This window comes from Salmo salar, chromosome 22 (genome assembly GCF_965601325.2).
Source record: "Salmo salar chromosome 22, fSalSal1, whole genome shotgun sequence".
Lineage (NCBI taxonomy): Eukaryota > Metazoa > Chordata > Actinopteri > Salmoniformes > Salmonidae > Salmo > Salmo salar.
Window position 1 is genome coordinate 16,389,292 of NC_138312.1, and position 12,205 is coordinate 16,401,496.

Genomic DNA, 12,205 nt, shown 5'->3' on the forward strand with positions numbered 1-12,205 from the left:
CTTAACTACACTATACGGTTTTAGTTAGTGAATATATCCTTTTGAATTTTCTATAGATTATATACTATGTAACGTTTGCTTACACAAGTTAAGTGGGTAGCTGAAATTGATATTTTAAAAGTTGAAGATTAGGCATTTGTTGTTGATGTATTAAAAACAGACTGATAGAAACAAATTGTATTTGAAGAAAATCCTACAGCATTGTACTATAGTCATGTGTTTGCATGTGTCTTTGTCTTTACAATAAACTTTGAGCCCTCTGTAACATTAAGGACAAACTCAGTCATTTTTGTTTCTGGACTGGTTGTGTGGCCGTTCTGGAGTGTGCTAATTTGTTCGGCTTGCGGAGGACAGGTAGTGTTCTCAGCAGGCGCCTGCTCCTCTCTGCCTGGTCTATGCCAGTCCTTCATTTGCTGAGTGTTTGTGTTTATGCAAAAGGGCCTCTTCCTGCATATTTAATCTAGAGCAAGGCACTGGCTTTTGTTGTGTTTAGACCACATACCTCCAGTCCCTCTGAGCACTGCAGTCAGGACTCCCTTCAGCTCTCTCACACTTCTACTACTTCTACTGCTACTACCTACTACTAACACTGACAGGCTTTTCTTCTGTTTGAGAAGTGGATTGTAGACGTCTTGTTAAACCTGGAGGAATCTACATTAATGTTTCATTAATGTAATGAAACTCAGGCTCACGGTTCATGGGTAAGTCAGTAAAGATTTTCATTTAGCATTTTCTCATCTTCTCTCGTCTTGTATGGGTTCGTGTTGGGTGTGTGTCTGCTGTAAGTGTGTTCTGTAAGTGTTGTACAGAACTGTGCCGTAGGTAGAGAGATGCGTTCCTCTGAAGAGCTGAAGTTATTTTGGAGGTCCAGGGTTTTAGACTGAAGGCTGCCTGGCCGGTGGTCCACTAGTGCTTGCATAGAAGAGGCTTGCATTGTGTGAACTTCACTCCTGTTCTTTAGTTCAGTAGGCTCGAGCTGTGTGATTAGTAAAGCAGTGAATGTGCTGCTCTCACGGGTTCCTCTCACCTTCTCTCCCTCCGTCCGTCTTTGTCCGGGGAAATGGAATCTGCGGTTATTGATATTAATAGCACACAGGATCTGTGGCGGGTGAATGGAGGAGCAGGGCACAGAGACTTGGGAGTGGAAACGTGATATCGCAGGAGAGAATTGACAGTCCTTCTGTTTGAAAGGGTGGAAAGGAATTGGCCGTAGAAATAGCATTGCATAATCTGGCTGTAGGTTAGCCCCTTTGTGCTGTCAATGTGAGTAGGGTACATATCTCCGTCTACACCGTTGTATTTTGGTGTGCTCGCAGTGAGACTGCGCAACTTCATGAATCCAACTATCTCTCTCTCTCCCTGTCTGCCTCTCTCTGTCCCAACTAGAACTTCTCAATTGTATGAGAAACAATTTTTTTTTTCTGTTTGCTTCCTGGATCAGTAGATTAGAATTTGTGTAGAGCCAGAGTGAAGTAATTTGGGTATCCAGAGGAAGGGAATGCTCTATTCAAAGAGCTCTGTTAACATTTAAATAGTGTAAAGAAATGCGCAGCCTAGTTTGTTCTGGGTTAGGAGTGAAATTCCACTTCCTTGGTATTAAAGCGGCAAAGCTCTTTCTGTGTACTCTGTGTTTTGTTCTTAGCTCAGCAAAACGTGAGGGCAGGTCCAAAGAATCTCTGGGATCAGACAGGCTGACATTCAGCAGGCTGCACTGTTGCCTTTTCAGCTTACAGGAAAATAAACTCCTAAAAGGGCTTGAGGGAAGTTGGGTTTAATTGGTGGGTTTTGAGCTTGTTTGCGTGTCAGAAAGTGCTGTTGTTTACAGTCTATGTGAGTGTGCAATATATTGCCACAATCCTTGCCAATCGCATTGAGAGAGAAAATATGCTTGATATTTTGAGCTGTTTTATGAGACGTAGTTACGTTTTCATTGAACCAGTCTGTCTTAATAAAGCGTGAAAGAAATGAAGACAAAAATACTATTCAGTCAGCCCTTTAGTGAATCACAGCTGTAAACAGCTGCATTTGTTTCAGAATGAGTCATGCCTTATATCAGGGGTTCCCAAACTTTTTCACTCAGGCCCCCCTTTCAGCATTGGGGAACACATGGGCACAAGCACTGTTCATGACACAAACTGTCCACATCCCTCTTGTTGGCTGAGAGAACATTTTAAATGTTTAAGCTCATTTCATGCAATTCTACACATTTTGTCATGGAGTGCAGAGAACATTTTGCCATGTCTAATGTGTATTCATGTGATATTTGAGTGACTCAAACATTACTACAAATCTGTGGACAAAAAAACCCTAGCTAATAAACGTTAGCTGACAATACAGTGCATTCGGAAAGTATTCAGACCACTTGACTTTCCACATTTTGTTATATATTTTTACATTTATATTACATTTAAGTCATTTAGCAGACGCTCTTATCCAGAGCGACTTACAAATTGGTGCATTCACCTTATGATATCCAGTGGAACAACCACTTTACAATAGTGCATCTAAATCTTTTAAGGGGGGGGGGGGGTTAGAAGGATTACTTTATCCTATCCTAGGTATTCCTTAAAGAGGTGGGGTTTCAGGTGTCTCCGGAAGGTGGTGATTGACTCCGCTGTCCTGGCGTCGTGAGGGAGCTTGTTCCACCATTGGGGTGTCAGAGCAGCGAACAGTTTTGACTGGGCTGAGCGGGAACTGTGCTTCCTCAGAGGTAGGGGGGCCAGCAGGCCAGAGGTGGATGAACGCAGTGCCCTTGTTTGGGTGTAGGGCCTGATCAGAGCCTGAAGGTATGGAGGTGCCGTTCCCTTCAAAGCTCCGTAGGCAATCACCATGGTCTTGTAGCGGATGCGAGCTTCAACTGGAAGCCAGTGGAGAGAGCGGAGGAGCGGGGTGACGTGAGAGAACTTGGGAAGGTTGAACACCAGACGGGCTGCTGCATTCTGGATGAGTTGTAGGGGTTTAATGGCACAGGCAGGGAGCCCCGCCAGCAGCGAGTTGCAGTAATCCAGACGAGAGATGACAAGTGCCTGGATTAGGACCTGCGCCGCTTCCTGTGTGAGGCAGGGTCGTTATGTTACAGCCTTATTCTAAAATGGATGACAGAAAAAAAATCCTCATCAATCTACACACAATACCCCATAATGACAAAGCAAAAACAGGTTTTTAGATTTTTTTTTACAAATGTATTAAAAATGTAAAACAGAGAAACCTTATTTACATAAGTATTCAGACCCTTTGCTATGATACTCGAAATTGAACTCAGGTGCTTCCTGTTTCCATTGATCATTCCTGAGATTTGAGATTTGGAAAGACACATGCCTGTCTATATAAGGTTCCACAGTTGACTGTGCATATCAGAGCAAAAACCAAGTCATAAGGTCGAAGGAATTGTCCGTAGAGCTCAGAGTGAGGATTTTGTCAAGGCACAGATCTGGGGAAGGGTACCAAAACATTTCTGCAGCATTCAAGTTCCCCAAAAACACAGGGGCCACCATCATTCTTAAATGGAAGAAGTTTGGAACCACCAAGACTCTTCCTAGAGCTGGCCGCAGGGCCAAACTGAGCAATCGGTGGAAAAGAGCCTTGGTCAGGGAGGTGACCCATAACCCGGCGGTCACTCTGACAGAGCTGCAGAATTCCTCTGTGGTGATGGGAGAACCTTCCAGAAGGACAACCATCTCTGCAGCACTCAAACAATCAGGCCTTTATGGTTGAGTGGCCCAACGGAAGCCACTCTTCAGTAAAACGCACAGCCTGCTTGTAGGATGGAACGCTTTGGCCTGAATGCCAAGCGTCACGTCTGGAGGAAACCTGGCACCATCCCTAGGGTGAAGCATGGTGGTGGCAGCATCATGCTGTGGGATTGTTTTTCAGCGGCAGGGACTGGGAGACTAGTCAGAATTGAGGGAAAGATGATGGAGCAAAGTACAGAGAGATCCTTGTTGAAAACCTGCTCCAGAGGGCTTAGTACCTCAGACTGGGGACCAAGGTTCACCTTCCAACAGGACAACAACCCTAAGCACACAGCCAAGACAATGCAGGAGTGGCTTCGGGACAAGTCTCTGAATGTCTTTGAGTGGCCCAGCCAGAGCCCGGACTTGAACCCGATCAAACATCTCTGGAGAGAACTGAAAATAGCTGTGCAGCGACGCTCCCCATCCAACCTGACAGAGCTTGGGAGGATATGCAGAGGAGAATGGTGTCATGCCTGCACCCACTTTCCCTCCCTGGCGCTCGAGGGTGCCAGGCTGCCCAGCACTACTCACTCCTGCCACCATCATTACGCACACCTGCTCCCCTCATCACGAGCATCAGCGATTCATTGCACTAACCTGGACTCAATCACCTGTGTTATTTCCTCCCTTATCTGTCTGTTCCCCAGCTTTGTTCCCCGCTTCAGCATTAATTTGTAATTTTGTTACCCGGTTCTGATGCTATTCCTGTCCTATTCCATGTCTGTGCTATATTAAATATTCACTCTCTGTACCTGCTTCTCATCTCCAGCGTTGGTTCTTACAGAATGCTGAAGCCATCAAATGAAGCATTGGGGAGTGCTGGCTTTTTGGTCTTGGTGGTGACATTGGGTCCGGGGCCACCACCGATGGAACCAGGGGGGTACCTCAGCTGGTTCGTCAGGCTTCCACACCCTAGCTTGCTCGAGAGGTTTCCTTGGCCCGTTTGTCTCGGCAGGCTCTCATCCCACGTCATGCCTCAGACGGATCGTCAGGGTTTTACACCCCAGACGGATCATCAGGCTCCCACATCTCAGCCAGCTCGCCAGGCTCCCACGTTCCAGTGAGATCATCAAGCTTCACGTCTCAACCGGATCGTCTGGCTCCCACGCCTCTGCCGGTTCGCCAGGCTCCCACAACTCTGCTGGTTCGACAGGCTTCTACACTCCAGCCGGCTTGTCCAGCGCCCATGCCTCGGCCGGCCCAGGTGGGACGCCGGGTTGTGCCCCTAGAGGGGGGCTTCTGTTACGCCTGCTCCCGCATGCCGTCATGCTCGCCCAGGTGGGATGCCGGGTGGTGCCCCTAGAGGGGGGCTTCTGTCATGCCTGCTCCCGCTTTCCCTCCCTGGCGCTCGAGGGCACCAGGCTGCCCAGGACTACGCACTCCTGCCACCATCATTACGCACACCTGCTCCCCTCGTCACGCGTGTCAGCGGTTCATTGCACTCACCTGGACTCAAATCACCTGTGTTATTTCCTTCCCTGTAGCTGTCTGTTCCCCAGCTCTGTTCGCCGCTTCAGCATTAATTGTCATTTGTTGTTTTGTTACCCAGTTCTGATGCTGTTCCTGTCCTGTTCCATGTCTGTGCTATATTAAATGTTCACTCTCCGTACCTGCTTCTCATCTCCAGCGTCAGTTCATACAAATGTGAGAAACTCCCCAAATACAGGTGTACCAAGCTTGTAGCGTCAATCCCAAGAAGACTCGAGGCTGTAATCGCTGACAAAGGTGTTTCAACAAAGTACTGAGTAAAGGGTCTGAATACTTATGTAAATGTTATTTTTGAGTTTTTTATTTGTAATAAATTTGCAAGCATTTCCAAAAAACTGTTTTGCTTTGTCATTATGGGGCATTGTGTGTAGATTGATTGGGGGGAAAAACTAATTAATCGATTTTAGAATAAAGCCGTAACGTAACAAAATGTGGAAAATGTCAAGGGGTCTGAATACTTTCCGAATGCACTGTAGCTTTCGAAGGTCTGCAATGACTGACATGACAAGAGGAAAACTGATGATGCACTACCCAATTTTGAAATTACACCTTGTGCATTTTACTATTACAACTTTCAGGAGTAAGTTAAAAGCAGGAAAGAAAAGAAAAAGAAAAGACCCCTCGCGGTTTGGAACCACTGCCTTAGATTGTCCTGTGTTTCAGAGCACAGACAGTGGCTCTTTGAGTATGCGACAATCGAATATACTTTAAATGCCCTGATGTCATATTCATTTTGGCTTTGACAACAGCTGATCAGTTACTTATGGGGATGCGCTACCGAAATCAGGGAATAGCGATAAAGAACGCAGTCGCACATGACACGTTCTCAGTGTGTGAAAATAGAATAGAAATAGAGTTATAGTAGGTGAATCTTCAAAAATCGAGTTTAGTTTAAATGCCAGGATGTTATACTCATTTCAGCTTTTCATCTATTAGAATTTGATGCACAGTTTTCCACAATGCGTTGGAAAAGGTGGGCTGGCTACAAGTGACAGGCCCTAGTTCTCTTCAAGTAGCCAAACAACAAAACTAGGCTACTTAATTGGAAAGATTCCAATTAGCAAAGCTTCTGCGGTGGTGTTCAAATGTAGTTTTTGTTCTCCTTAAAATGATCACGAATATTGCATCGTAGGCTACATCTTTGAAAACAGAAGTCTATTATTATTATTTGTTTTTTCAGTGAATTTCTGTTTTTTAATTGAAAAGTGTTTCTTGTCCTTTTGGACTTTGTCAGAGCTTTTAAACTAAATACTTAACCATCTTTTGATTTCTGAATGTGTCTGCAACGGGGACTTGGGATGTGGCTGCGTTATTGATGTCATGTTAATCAGGCCTTTTGATTTGAACACATCGATTGTTTTAGTTTTGAAGGCTAGACTAACTATTTAATTTATGGATCAAGCCTTAGCAGTCATTCTGATCTTGTTCCCAATGATCAATGTTTTACTTTATTATGTTGCGGTTCAGAATTTACGATGTACCCGACTGTCCATGTTTTTTTTTTTGTGCAATAGCCTTTAGATGTGTACTAGGCTATGTCATTTAATTTATATATATGTTACAGTACTTTGGCTTCACTAACAAAATATGTTGAAATGGATCCAAATGACCTGTTTCTGTCTTCAGTCCTTTTTAATTAGTGTAGATGGGCTATATGGGCTAGGGTATAGGTCGAATGTGATAGTCTGCCTATAACCAGCCTGAGTAGGCCTATAACTCCATTAGGTTGAATGTGGTAGTCTACCTGTAACCAGCCTCAGTAGGCCTACTCTATCAGAGTTTAGAGAAAGTAATCAAATTGGAAAAGAGCTGTTATCAGGCTGGTTAATTAATGCGATGCATGTCTGTTGAATTTGGAAAGATCCACCCGCACTCGGCCCCGCCCCACCTACTCAGCCAGTCAGGAGCCGCTACTGCGTTGCGGCCGTGGCATACTGCATACTTTTTACTAAATGGTATGTGCTAAATAGTATGCGACGATGAGTAAGTATGTAGTACGCTAGTATGGGTATTTGGACACGGCCAGTGACTAGGAAAATCTTCGGTTCACACACCCTAAAAACAAACACTAATGTCCTGAATATAGATATCACTGACTCTGCACTGCCTATCCTGTTGGACGCCCTCTTATTATCCTTCCTAAGCTCTTTATATGCATCCACCTCCCATTTACAGAGACCAATGTTAAACCAATCCAATGCTACGTTTTGTTTTCACATGATGCTGTTTAGTTCATGGTATGGATAAATAGACCAATCTGTGTAGAATGATGCAGCTAGCATCACTAAGTGATCGAAACATGCTGGCTAGGCTTAAAGGACAGTGAGTGAGGAAACTCTGGCATGTCCTATTGACAGACCGCCATCGAGTTGGGCATCCATTAACATGGTAATGACGTGTGAAAGTTCATTAACGACCCGCCACGGAAGTAGCCACAAAAGTAGCCACAAATATCGTATTAAGCATGCTCAGAGTAATTAATGGAATAACATTACTTTGTGGTAAATATTCATGGCCTCTTCTTTTCTGTCAGAATGGTGTGAAGAGAGTAGAGAGCTTGTCCATTAGAAGGGCTGGAGAGCCGTCCAGAGTGGATGTGGGGCCTTTTGTTCAGATTGGGTGCGTTTCAGTGGAGGGGTATTAATTCATATTTTGAACATGCGATCCTGCAACAAAGCCAGAGGCAGCATTGATAACATACCTAGAACATGAGAGCATATTTTGAAGCAGTGACCTCCTCTCACAAAGGGGTTCCACTTCACAGTTCTGTCTTTGTTCACATTCAAAAACATAGTCATACCACTCAAATAGTCTGAACCAAGAAAAAAAAACATTCCGATGAGATGAAATAGTGTGTATTTATGCATACATCACAATCAAGAACAAGAATGTCCATGTAGTTGAACATAACGATAATGCTTATTTGTTGCTACAGCAAACTCCTTTTAACACAACATACGCTGTAGGAACAGAATTGGCACATGCTTTTAAATCATAGCAGTCTTTCTGTGTCTGTATCTCTGGCTTTCCAACAGATATGATAAGGCTTAGAACTCCCATGATGAACACTTTTGTTGTCCTTCTGTTTCTCCTCCCCACACAACATACATGTACCAAGCTGTCCGTTCAACACTTTGGCAGCAAGCGTTTTAAGATGCTCCTCGACTTTCTTTTGTCTTAGGAAGTTGTTGCGTTTTGATTCATGTTCTTAGCCGAGCCCTCTCGCTGAGCGGTAACATAACCCACCTGGGTGGGTAATCATCTCAACCAGGAGTTATTCTGTACCCTCAAATCTCAATGGTGGAGTGTGTGATGGGCTCCACAAACCCAACTGGGCAGAGCAGCATGCGCTTGTTTATCCACACCCTCAGCTCTCGGCACCCCCACCGCTCTAAACGCTACTATTACAGCCGCGTGCAGTTTTAAATTGACACAATTATCTATTTAAGTGTTACAAGATGTGCATTATATTGCGGAGAAGGAGGGGGAGGGGGGGGGGGGGGGGAAGCACTGACACAGTTGCTATCAGAGTTATGTTGTTTCCTTTTTTCTCTCCAATACACATTTTCTATCATTAAAGTGATGGAACATTTATCTAAATGGATGTTATGCATTGGGTAAACTCATTTAGTTCCCTGGGCCTTTTCAGGTGATGGGGATTAATGATGTTTAGTAGTTTGAAACTGAAAATATCTGTCATTTGTCACCACTTGGCCATTGATTTACGATGTCATTGATGATATGTTAATTTAAGTGTAACGAATCGGAATAATAAGAGAGGTGTGTAAGAATAGTTCATTTTTAGATAAACACTTTAGACCTGCACAAACGCCTGACCACAGCTTTGACTGCCAAATGTGAACTTCACAAAAGAACAGTGTCAGAGAGTTGGAATTTCTTTCATATTTGGATATGCTTTAATGCTTTTATTCAAATGCTTCTGAGATATTGCCCGTAGTCACTTTTCAGTTTACCATAAAAATGCGATTGTATTTCTTTTTGGGGGGGGTTGAGTGCTCAGTATAGAGTGCACAGTGCATGCTGAACAGCTAGTGCCCTCAAGAATGTTCTATTATTCCAGTAAGCATAAGACAGGTGTGCTCTTCCACCAGGTGGAGTCATCTTTGACAACGGCAAAGAATATACAAAAAAAAATGCTCTTGCAAATAAATGGTTCATTTTCATTTAACAGCCTCATTGTTCGCTTTATTGTCCTCCACAGCTACAGTATAGTGAATGACTGTACTTACGGTATCAACCAGATGGAAATGTACAGATGCGGTAGACAATGAGCCTAGGATAGCTACGTGTGACTTGTAGCCTTCTGTTTGATGCTGATGGTTACACAGAAGGTAGACTCTATACATCTACAACCACTCTGAGAAGACTCTGAAGATTTATGACACCATTAAAAGGAAAGACAAACAAAAACAGCTGGATGGAAAGACAAAACATTCTACTTCTTTATAATTACCCAGGAAAAGTGTTATACCTGTTATTTCTGTAATTGTGATCCATCCTGATCATTAGCAATAGCAACAGTTGAGTGGCCTCATACAGCAAACTGTATTAATAAACATTGATTTTGTCTGTTTATCTTTCAGCCATTTTATTTGTGGTGATTGCTGATGACAAATGCGGTAGTTAGTGGCAGTGATTATTCAATAACAACCTCTAATTCCCATGTCCTCTGTCTTCAGGGCAAGGAGGCTGAAGTCACTACGCTGGAACTGAAGATTGCTTTAAACAAGCAAGTCCTTCTAGAAGGTAAACACACAATTATTCATTAGATTCCAAACTCAATGTCGAGGGTGAATGTTGTATCAGATTGGCTTAATAAATAACCTGCTGCAGTCTGGTTGCCTTGTTTGTACATTTGGTGAAACAAAAACCTTGCTCTGAAGGTTCACTGTCAAACGTTTGAAAATCTACATGGTGACTAAGTGTTGACGTTTCTCGTCATGATCATGCTATGATGAATCCATGCATGACTTATTTTAGTTGATGTTATACAGTACAGTTTGTTATGTAAGCAGAAGATGAGGTCTGTAGTGTGTAGTAGACTTTTGCATGTAGAGAGAGATCAGATATACTGTATATCTTAGAGTGCAAATATAGGTAGGTACATATCTGAGTAGTTCATGTTTATAGACTCACCAAAGGGCATTTTACCTAAAAGCAGTTATTGGCATGGAATGTCTGTTTCTCCTCAGTACTGTCTCTCAGTCATGATATAGTGTATCACAGTTCCTTATGAGAAAGAGTAGATTAATACATGGTTACATATCTACTGATTATTTAGCCAGGTGACCTTGTGTACCTTTGAAAGCTCACCTTGTTTGCTTCCCTTTCATGGATCTCTTGGTGGATCAGTGTGATGTGTGTGCTCCTCACAACCCTGTCCATATCTCAACGTGTTGTGGCCCCAGGATGTGAGCAGGTAGGCTGGAGTGATCCAGTGGGGCGAGGTGGGGATGTTAACACATCAGGAGCTCTGGGCTTCAGAGGAGCAGCGTGTCTGTGTTCTGTCTCTCACAGCCCAACAGACAGTGATGGGTTTTACCATCCCAGCCCTTCAGCTCACAGCTAAAGGGAGGGGCACAAACCCAGGTTTAGTCCTATAGACTGTTAACAGGGAGATGCCAAATTACTTCATATTATGTTGTGACTAACCGTCATAGGCCAACACTACATAGAATTCAGTGGTCTTAACTGTAAGTCCCACAGTGTGTAACAAAGTTGTGACAATTAGCTTGAAGTCTTATTGTATTTGTGGAAATTGAGAGACAACTAAATTATCTGGAAGGGAAATGGGTTCCTGTGTTAAATTCAGAGGGACTCCACATGTATAGAGTCAATTTCACGCCTTAAGTATTGAATTAAAAATGAAATAAATCATAAGCATGAAAAATAAAGTACAATAGTTTTGAGAAAAAGTGAATTAATGGATGTTGAGATCCAAAAATGTAAAGCTAAATCTGTAAATCTGTAAACAAAAATAATGATATCAAAAGCAAAACCCCAGAACATGCAAGCAAATCATTTTTAATCTAGAGCAACACTCTAATTTAAAACAAGAACAAATTATGTATGACTGGTTTGACTGTATGCTTTCCATAAACCAAGTAATTCATCTGTCCGTAAAGGGCGTGATGTGATTTCAATCTCACAATGAATGTCTCCAGCTAGATAAACAGCTAGTAAGTTACATATGTAATCCAGAGGACTCGTGTAAGAGTGTCATCGTGTCATGGTGGATACACAAATTCCTGGTCTAAATACAAGGATGGACAGTAGCTAGCTAGTTAACTGGAGACATTCATCATGGGATTAAAATCACAATGGCCTATTCGAATGTGACAAGCACTTGGTTTAATAAAAACATATGATAAAACCTTTCACTACGGCTGGCAGTGACTAGCTACAGGCATGCAGTCTTGCATTTCATTCCATTTGGCTAGCTATTAAGCCAGTCAACTAAGCTAACGTACCTCAGAATTGTCACGGGTCAATAATGAATGGATATTAGAAGCGTATCTATCTAATACATTTCATGACAAACCATGTAACTAGATAGGTAAACATATTAGTTAAATGGGTAGAAATAGAATAGAAAAAAAGCTACCCTCCCCTGTCTATCCTGCTCATTGATTGGGTTAGGATGAACCGTCACTCCAAAACTAATGGACCAATGGAGACGCATTATCTACGCCTCCCTCTAAACCCCACCATCACACTTTTTTTGGTGCCAAAAGCGTAAGCAAAGAAACAGAAGACGAAAGCAAAGATCAGAGTAACCTAACCAAATGTATTAACTGCAGGCAAGAGCGTAGGCTAAATTGATTCAATAGGGTTGGTTGTTGGGAAAGTTTTGCTCACACTTGAATTTTTTGGGCTTTTGATATCATTCTTTATGTTTACAATTCAAAAATGTTTGCTTTCAATTCTTTTGTTGTTTGATCTCAACATCCATTATTTCACGT

The 12,205-nt window shown here is 42.9% G+C and overlaps 1 protein-coding gene and 1 long non-coding RNA gene across 10 annotated transcripts in view; one reads left to right on the forward strand and one right to left on the reverse strand.

The window, feature by feature from the left end:
* LOC106582854 (forkhead box protein P1-B) overlaps positions 1-12,205 on the forward strand; it is a 140,372-nt gene that overhangs the window by 15,255 nt on the left and 112,912 nt on the right. For all 9 annotated transcript variants that reach the window (XM_014166390.3, XM_014166391.3, XM_045705055.2 and 6 more), the window contains exon 2: positions 9,923-9,989. The gene's annotated coding sequence lies outside the window, so the exon portion shown is untranslated. The remainder of the gene's footprint in view (positions 1-9,922; positions 9,990-12,205) is intronic.
* Positions 9,397-10,789, reverse strand: LOC106582855 (uncharacterized). The gene is made up of 3 exons (XR_001323391.3): positions 10,557-10,789; positions 10,380-10,472; positions 9,397-9,982 (listed from the first exon to the last, which is right to left on the reverse strand). It is a non-coding gene; the product is annotated as an uncharacterized LOC106582855 (long non-coding RNA).